This window comes from Brassica rapa, chromosome A07 (genome assembly GCF_000309985.2).
Source record: "Brassica rapa cultivar Chiifu-401-42 chromosome A07, CAAS_Brap_v3.01, whole genome shotgun sequence".
Taxonomy (NCBI): domain Eukaryota; kingdom Viridiplantae; phylum Streptophyta; class Magnoliopsida; order Brassicales; family Brassicaceae; genus Brassica; species Brassica rapa.
The window spans coordinates 1-7,477 of NC_024801.2; the positions used below are offsets into that span (position 1 = coordinate 1).

The window sequence follows — 7,477 nt, forward strand, 5'->3', positions numbered from 1 at the left end:
ATTCTCAAAATACTCGCTATTCTCAAATACCCCTATTCTCAAATACCCTCTATTCTCAAATACCCTCTACTCTCAAAATACCCTCTTCTCAAATACCCTTTTAATCTCAAATACCCCTATTCTCAAATACCCTTTTAATCTCAAATACCCCTATTCTTAAATACCCTCTATTCTCAAATACCCTTTTAATCTCAAATACCCCTATTCTCAAATACCCGTTTAATCTCAAATACCCTTATTCTCAAATACCCTCTATTCTCAAATACTCTTTTAATCTCAAATACCCCTATTCTCAAGTACCCTCTATTCTCAAATACCCATTTAATCTCAAATACCTCATAATCTCAAATACCCCTAATCTCAAAATACCTTTTTATTCTCAAATACCCTTTATTCTCTAAATACCCCTTATATCTCAATTACCCCTAATCTCAAATACCCTTTATTCTCATATACCTTTTATTCTCATATACCCCTTTAATCTCAATTTTTCCTAATCTCAACTATCCTTTATCCTCATTTACTCCTTTAATCAATTATGCCTTTATCCATATACTCCTAATCTAATATACCCCTTAATTTCCATATACCCCTAATCCTAAATATCCATTTATCACAAATATCCCTTAATCTTTATATATATCTCTAATCCCAAATACCTATAATCTTGTATACTCCTAATCCCACATATCAATATTTCCATATATACCTAATCCCATATACCTCTAATCCTTTATACCCTTAAATCCAAAATACCGTTACTAGTTCTATATAACTCTAATCCTTTATACCCTTAAATCCAAAATACCCTCTAATCTATAATATCACGAATCCATAATATCCCTAACCCTTAATACCGTTATATCCCTAAATATGGGTTTATTATACTTTTAAACATTTACCAGATCTAAGTTAGTTAATTAATAGAAAGAAACTAGGCTTTCCGAATTGGACTAATATATGTGTCAAATTGGGCCTAAGATTAAAAGGAATGTGTAGGATTCTAAATGTTTGATATACGGCCCATATATTAACCAAATGGATTCTATCTAATAAATATTGAAAGCCCAATATATTAAATGGACCTGATAATAATAAGATACCTGAGAAAACAAAGCTCGTGCCTCTGCATCTCCGCCTTTGCCACGTCTCATGTGCCGCTTCTCTGCAGTACCTCCATCTCTCCTCCGTGCCTGAAAAGTTAAAATTTAAATGAAGAAAGAAAAGCCCATACACACCAAGCAAAACTAGACTATAGGCAAAAGAAAAGCTTATTTGCGTATGTATTGTAAAGCAATAATGCAAGTCTTGTATAAGCAAATATTTAGTTCGTATGTGTAGTTTTGGATAAGATAATATATATCTCACATTCAGCTAGTTTTAGAACCTGTATCATATTTGTATGATTCAGTTCTATCCCATTACCCTTGCCTAGCTTTTAACGGTTATTATCACAGTGAATTTACCTCATCAAGGGCTTGTAGATTGCTTCAGGTAGGGAACCATCCTCATTCCCCACGGTCTATTCCTGTAAAAAAAAAACAGAGGGGAGCAAAGGCAAAACAGAGGACTCCTCGGCACCTGAAAGACCAAAGACTAATGTTGTCTCCATCTTTCAGTCCATTAGCCTTCACGACATCGTTCCACCCACAAACCAAAGCGTAGTTCCAAGAACCGTTCATCTCCCATCTCCTGAGAAACTTGATCAACAAGAACCACTCCCAAACACCATTTTTTCTTTGCTGTTGATGTGATTCTCGACTCAACGGGTGTAGTCAAGAAGTCGTTTTGGATCAGTTTGTGGAAAGGGATTGAGAGACGGCCCTGGCTTGGTTTGACATCTGTTTCCAACATGGACCATCCAATCCGCCGTATTTTTCCTCTCCAATGTGAATAAAGGTGTCACCTTTGCTTTCTTGAAACTACGCTTTCCTTCTTGCACGGCACGTCACTGGCGGCTTGTGTTGTTCTTCTCTGTTAGGCACGAAGACGAAGATGATTGGGAACTAGGGTTTCGTGGGTTTTTAGTCTGTCTTCTCTGACTCAACAGTGTTGCAATTGACGAGAGGAGTAGAAAAATTAGAAGCACCATTAAGGTTTCTGAAACGATGATTTTCTTGGGAAGTGACGGAAGATTCTCTTCATTCTCTGTTCGTCTTCTTCTTTCCAAGATACGGTGATCTTCTCGGATGTTTGCTTGTGTTCTTGTTCGTACAAAAGAACGGCGAGAGAGAAATTCGACCACGTCTCCGTGAGATAAGCAGAAAAAAACAATTTTTGAGAACGACAAGAAAAGCCAGAGAGAGAGAGAGAGTGTTTGAGAATTGAGTATGAGAAGAGAAAGTGGGAGGAAGAATAGTAGAATACTATCTGGTGATCGTCATCAAATATATAACCGTTTGTTTAGTTTCCCTTTTTCACTAGCTCATGTGCAAAATAACCGTTTAGTCCCTATTTCCGTAATTTCGTTTTTTCCCCGTTATATATATGACAGAAACAATCCCAACGAACTTAGAGCATGTGCAACGGTAATAATCAAGCAATCCTTAACATAAATCCTTAATGTTTTTTTATTAAAGAAATATTAAAAGAGGAGAGGAAAGTTAAGGATGATCCTTAATTAAAGATTAAAAATCGAAGTCCTTATCTTGTTGGCACATATTGATTGGTCCGTTTTTTGTGTTGACTCTGGTAAGGCGAGTTCGAAAACACGCGAACCGTTCTCATTTTTTCAGAAACCCGAAAAAAAAACAGAGCAGAAGGCGAGGCGATAGAGAGACGACAGAGAGGCCAATTGCGATCTCGATCCGTGAAGGTAAAATTCGATCTTAATCTATTTTTTTTATTCTCGCGTTTATGCATGTTGATTTCATCTCGTTTTAGGGTTCGATTGAGGTGTTTTATAAAATCTAGGGTTTGAAATCGGATTGGGGATTTTTTCGATTTAGGGTTTTCGTATTGGTTTGATTTTTTTTGCATTTTCACATCGGTTCTTTGTTGTTATCGACTGGATTAGAGAGGTTCTGGTGTGAGTTCACAATCGATTTATGGTTTTGGTTCGTGATATCAAAATTAATTTTTTTTTAATAAGAAACGCGACTGGATTAGAGAGGTTTTGGTGTGAGTTCACAATCGATTTATGGTTTCGATTGTGGGGATCAAATAGATTTTGGGTTCAAAATGGAAATGGGGTTTTCGTCTGCTGGGAAACTCATTGTTGATATTGTTTACATTCGTTTCTTGTTTGCAGATGGCGATTCCACATGAACCTCATTTCTTTAAGCCTCTGCTTCCTGGTTTCCACAGTGGCGTCGTAAGAACCTCACTCTCTCTATTTGTTTACATTCGTTTCTTGATTAGATGTATTTCTTGTTTGATTAACTTCGCATTTTCTTGCAGACAATACCACTTGCCTTCTTCTCAAAGCACATAGAAGGGAAGACGAACCAGAAAACATGGAAACTAAGATCGGACGCTTCAGATCAAACTTGGGAAGTGATACTAGAAGGCAGGACACTCACCGGAGGTTGGAAAGATTTCACCACAGCACACGACCTTCAAATCGGTGACCTTGTCATCTTCAAACACGAAGGAGACATGGTGTTTCATGTGACTCCTTTTGGTCCTAGCTGTTGTGAGATTCAGTATACACATCCTCACATCATCAAGGAAGAAGCCGACTCCGGTGATGCTGATGACAATGAGATTAGTAAGTTTCAAGCAAAGTTCATCGTTTTGGTCCTACCTGTTGTGAGATGTTTTGACGTGGAAATTGCTTCTTTTATTTCAGGAGGAACAATGGCAATGTCTTCTTTCTCATACGACTTCTGTTTTTTGGCTGAGGTCACTGCTTCAAATCTAAAAGCTGACAAACTTGTGAGTCATTTTTCATACGTATAAACTAGATTTAGTTAGTCAATTTTGATTCCTAAAAACTATATTATGTGTTTGCAGTATCTTCCTAAGCGAGCTACTAGTTCTACTGCTTTGAACAAACAATGCCAAGAGATGATACTAGTGAACAAAGAGGGAAACTCATGGACTGCGAGTTTGCGATTTAGCGAATCAGACGGCATGTATTACATTACAAGGGGCTGGAGAAAGTTCTGTCGTGATAACAGATGCGACATAGGAGACTTATTTGTCTTCAATCTGGTTGGAGATGGGAAAACTACTCCCTTGTTGTGTGTATGCCCGGAAAGTAAAGAGTGTTCTCAACTACTGAGCAAACACTTGAGCAGAAAGCGTTGTGAATCTTCTCCATTGCCTTGCTTGAGACGTCTTTAACTTGCTTGTTCTTTCTTTGCTTCTAGTTTAACTTGCTTTTTTGGTTTTGTTCTGTAGGTGATATTGCTTCAAGCTCACGGGTGAATTAGAAGAATGGTCAAGTAGTCTTGCGTCTCTTTAGCTTGCGTCTCTTTAGCTATGTATCTCGGACTTGTTAAGAGCTTCTATCCTCTTGTTTTCCTTGCTACAATGTACTTGTATGATCATTTCAGTTTAGACTCAAGTTCTTGTGTTTCTCTACTCTCTACTCATTTCAGTTTAGACTCAAGTACTTATAAGTTTAAATCTTTGTACTCTACTCTTGTAAGTTTAAATCTGTTTAGCTAACTACAATCTTGCTTCTCTTCATTCTCTTCTCTTTTATGTTATACAAGTAAGAAGATAACTTGTACAAGTAAGAACATAACAAAATCAAGCTAAGAAGATAACAAAAGTTGTACAAGTAAGAAACATAATTTATTTACAAAATGAGAAATTATATACAACACTTATTTGATTTGATTCAAAATATTTGTATGTTTACATTTTCTTTTCTAATAAATGTAAATTTTTAATTTCTTGTTTTAAATTTTAAATTTCTAAGATAAAAAAAAAAAACACACTAAGGATTCCATATTGGATAACACCATTGGACCTATAATTCTGATAAGAGTCCTTAACTATTGAAAAAAAAAAAAAACAAAAATACTATTATATTGCTAAGGACTCCAATGGTGGGTAACACCATTGGAGATGCTCTTATGTACGTACGTGTTGATGAAAGTTGCGTTGGCAGAAGAAACAATTCCAAGTTCGAGTCCAGTCTTGTATTAACATAAACCGTCCATTTTTTTTTACAATACTATCTTCACCGTACACGTGTAAGGAGTTGCTGGAAAAGTATTCCTTTATGTTACAATTTACAACCCTGTAGAGCTGATGCTTACAGTTTTAGTGAGACCATCTCCAATGTATTTTGCTATTTTCACCTCTAAAATAGAGGAACTCTATAATAGAGATGAGATATGCTCCAATGTATTTCTCTAAAATAGCAATCTCTAAATATAGAGTAAAAAATAGAGGAATACTATTTCTTCCTCTATAAATAGAGGAAAAAATAGAGATCTCTATTATAGAGGAAGAAATAGAGGTGGATTGGAGCAATTTCACCTCTAAATGCTATTATTGAGGAAAGTTTCAAATATATTGAAGCTAAGTACGATAGGATAGGCATAAGAGTCACCTAAGACCATCTCCAATGTATTTCTCTATTTTTACCTCTAAAATAGAGGAACTCTATAATAGAGGTGGGTTTTACTCCAATGTATTTCTCTAAAATAGAGATCTCTACATATAGAGCAAAATATAGAGGAATGCTATTTCTTCCTCTATAAATAGAGGAGAAAATAGCAATCTCTATTTTAGAGGCAAAAATAGAGATGGGTTGGAGTAGTTTTGCCTCTAAATGCTATTATAGAGGTAGAAATAGAGGTGGGTTGGAGATGCTCTAAGAAGGTGAAGATCACGAGCTGATTCTTGATAAGGGTGAGAAAAAAGGGTAAATTTGGTTAACTGCCACAATGCGACTTTGATCTTCATCGCTCTGAAAAAGAAGACAAAAGAAACCCTGCAATGACGCTGCGAAATAAGGTGGCGGCGAGTCTATAGATGGAGATGGAAACGTGTGCACCAAAGATAGGTTCAGACAAAGTTGTGTATATTCTGATAATACTTTTTGGATATAAACACTGATAATCTAAAGTAATAAGAAAAAAAATTTTTGGAGTTGTATGAAATACAAGGCTGTTGATATCTTGCATATTTGCATTGTTTTATCCATTCATCCATTAGCATTTTCATCATATAGATTAGGATTTAGCCATGTCTAGGTTGCATTTTGCATTCATTGTCCTCATTAGGTGTTGGAGTGCCACATGGAGTTCTTGGGGACATTTGGATGCATTTGGAGCTTAAAGGACGTGAAACAGGTGATCATTGGACGAGCAGAGCATGGGAGCGAGGTTCCGCAGCGACGTCATGAGGTCGCTCCAAAGCACCTCTCAGAGCGACCTAGCTAGAGCGACCCCGTGAAGTCGCTCGCCATATTCATCCCGTAGGAAGCTAGAGCGACTTGCCCAGAGCGACGCACCGAGGTCGCTCGCATCTCACACCCTTCTCGGAGCGACCTCCCAAAGCGACACCCCGAGGTCGCTCGCGTCTCTATGGCGAGACGACACGAAGCGAAGCCTGGAGCGACCTCTCAGAGCGACCTACCAAGGTCGCTCCCGATCCAGAGCGACCCGTTGGAGCGACACACCAAAGTCGCTCGCGACCTCTCGCCCGGACACACCAAAAATCGGCCCTGGAGCGACTTCCCGGAGCGACACCTGCAAGTCGCTCCGCGTTATTTTGCTGCCGAAAATCATGATTTCTTAAGGACCTTTTTGCAATTTATTTTGGACGTTTTGCACTTGGAAAAACCTATGTTTTAAACATCTTTTGTAGCCACCAGTGGCAGATTATCTTTTATCTTTTGATCTATTGAGAAAGACACAAGAACTCTCTTGAGAAGTTCATCTTTGGATTTTGATTGTTATGTTCTTGTGTTCTTGTTGATTTCTTATCTATTTCTTTACATGATTAATCTGAAATCCAATATGGGTTTAAGAGGAATCATGGAGATTAGTGAGTAATCACCTTTTGAATTCATGGGTTAGGGAGATTAAGGGTGATTAGGTTAGAGCTAGGATGTTTTAGTGTAGATCATTCATATTTCCTTGCTAGTAGAGTAATCATAATGCATCTTCTGAGTTGGCCACTCAAAAGTTGATCCTTAGGCATTTCTCACCCGAAAGGTGTTCGATGAAATGCCCGAGACAACTCTCCTAGGCTTTTAGTATACTTTGCCAAAGACATTTGTTGTTAAAGATGCTAAGATAGCTAATAGACTTGTTAGTAATGATTGCTTTCATATTATTCAACCAAAGACATTTGATGTTTGAGATATGTTAGCAAATGAGCATTCATCTAGACATAGAGCTTGCTTAGAATTGTGTCTAGGCTTAAGGTTGATAGTTTGATTGATCATTTGCCATCCTTAGTTCGATACTTGATCACCCAAGGTCTAATCCCTATGCCCATGAGTTCTCTTTTCCTTTAGTCAAGAAAGTATCATTCTGTTATTGCTTTCTAGTTTAGTAGTAGTTTAAAA

The 7,477-nt window shown here is 37.4% G+C and overlaps 1 long non-coding RNA gene across 1 annotated transcript; it reads right to left on the bottom strand.

Annotated features, from left to right (window-relative positions):
* Positions 1–401: 401 nt before the first annotated feature.
* Positions 402–6,640, bottom strand: LOC103828239. Its single transcript, XR_004449607.1, has 2 exons — positions 1,467–6,640; positions 402–1,193 (listed from the first exon to the last, which is right to left on the bottom strand). It is a non-coding gene; the product is annotated as an uncharacterized LOC103828239 (long non-coding RNA).
* Between the last annotated feature and the right edge of the window lie 837 nt (positions 6,641–7,477).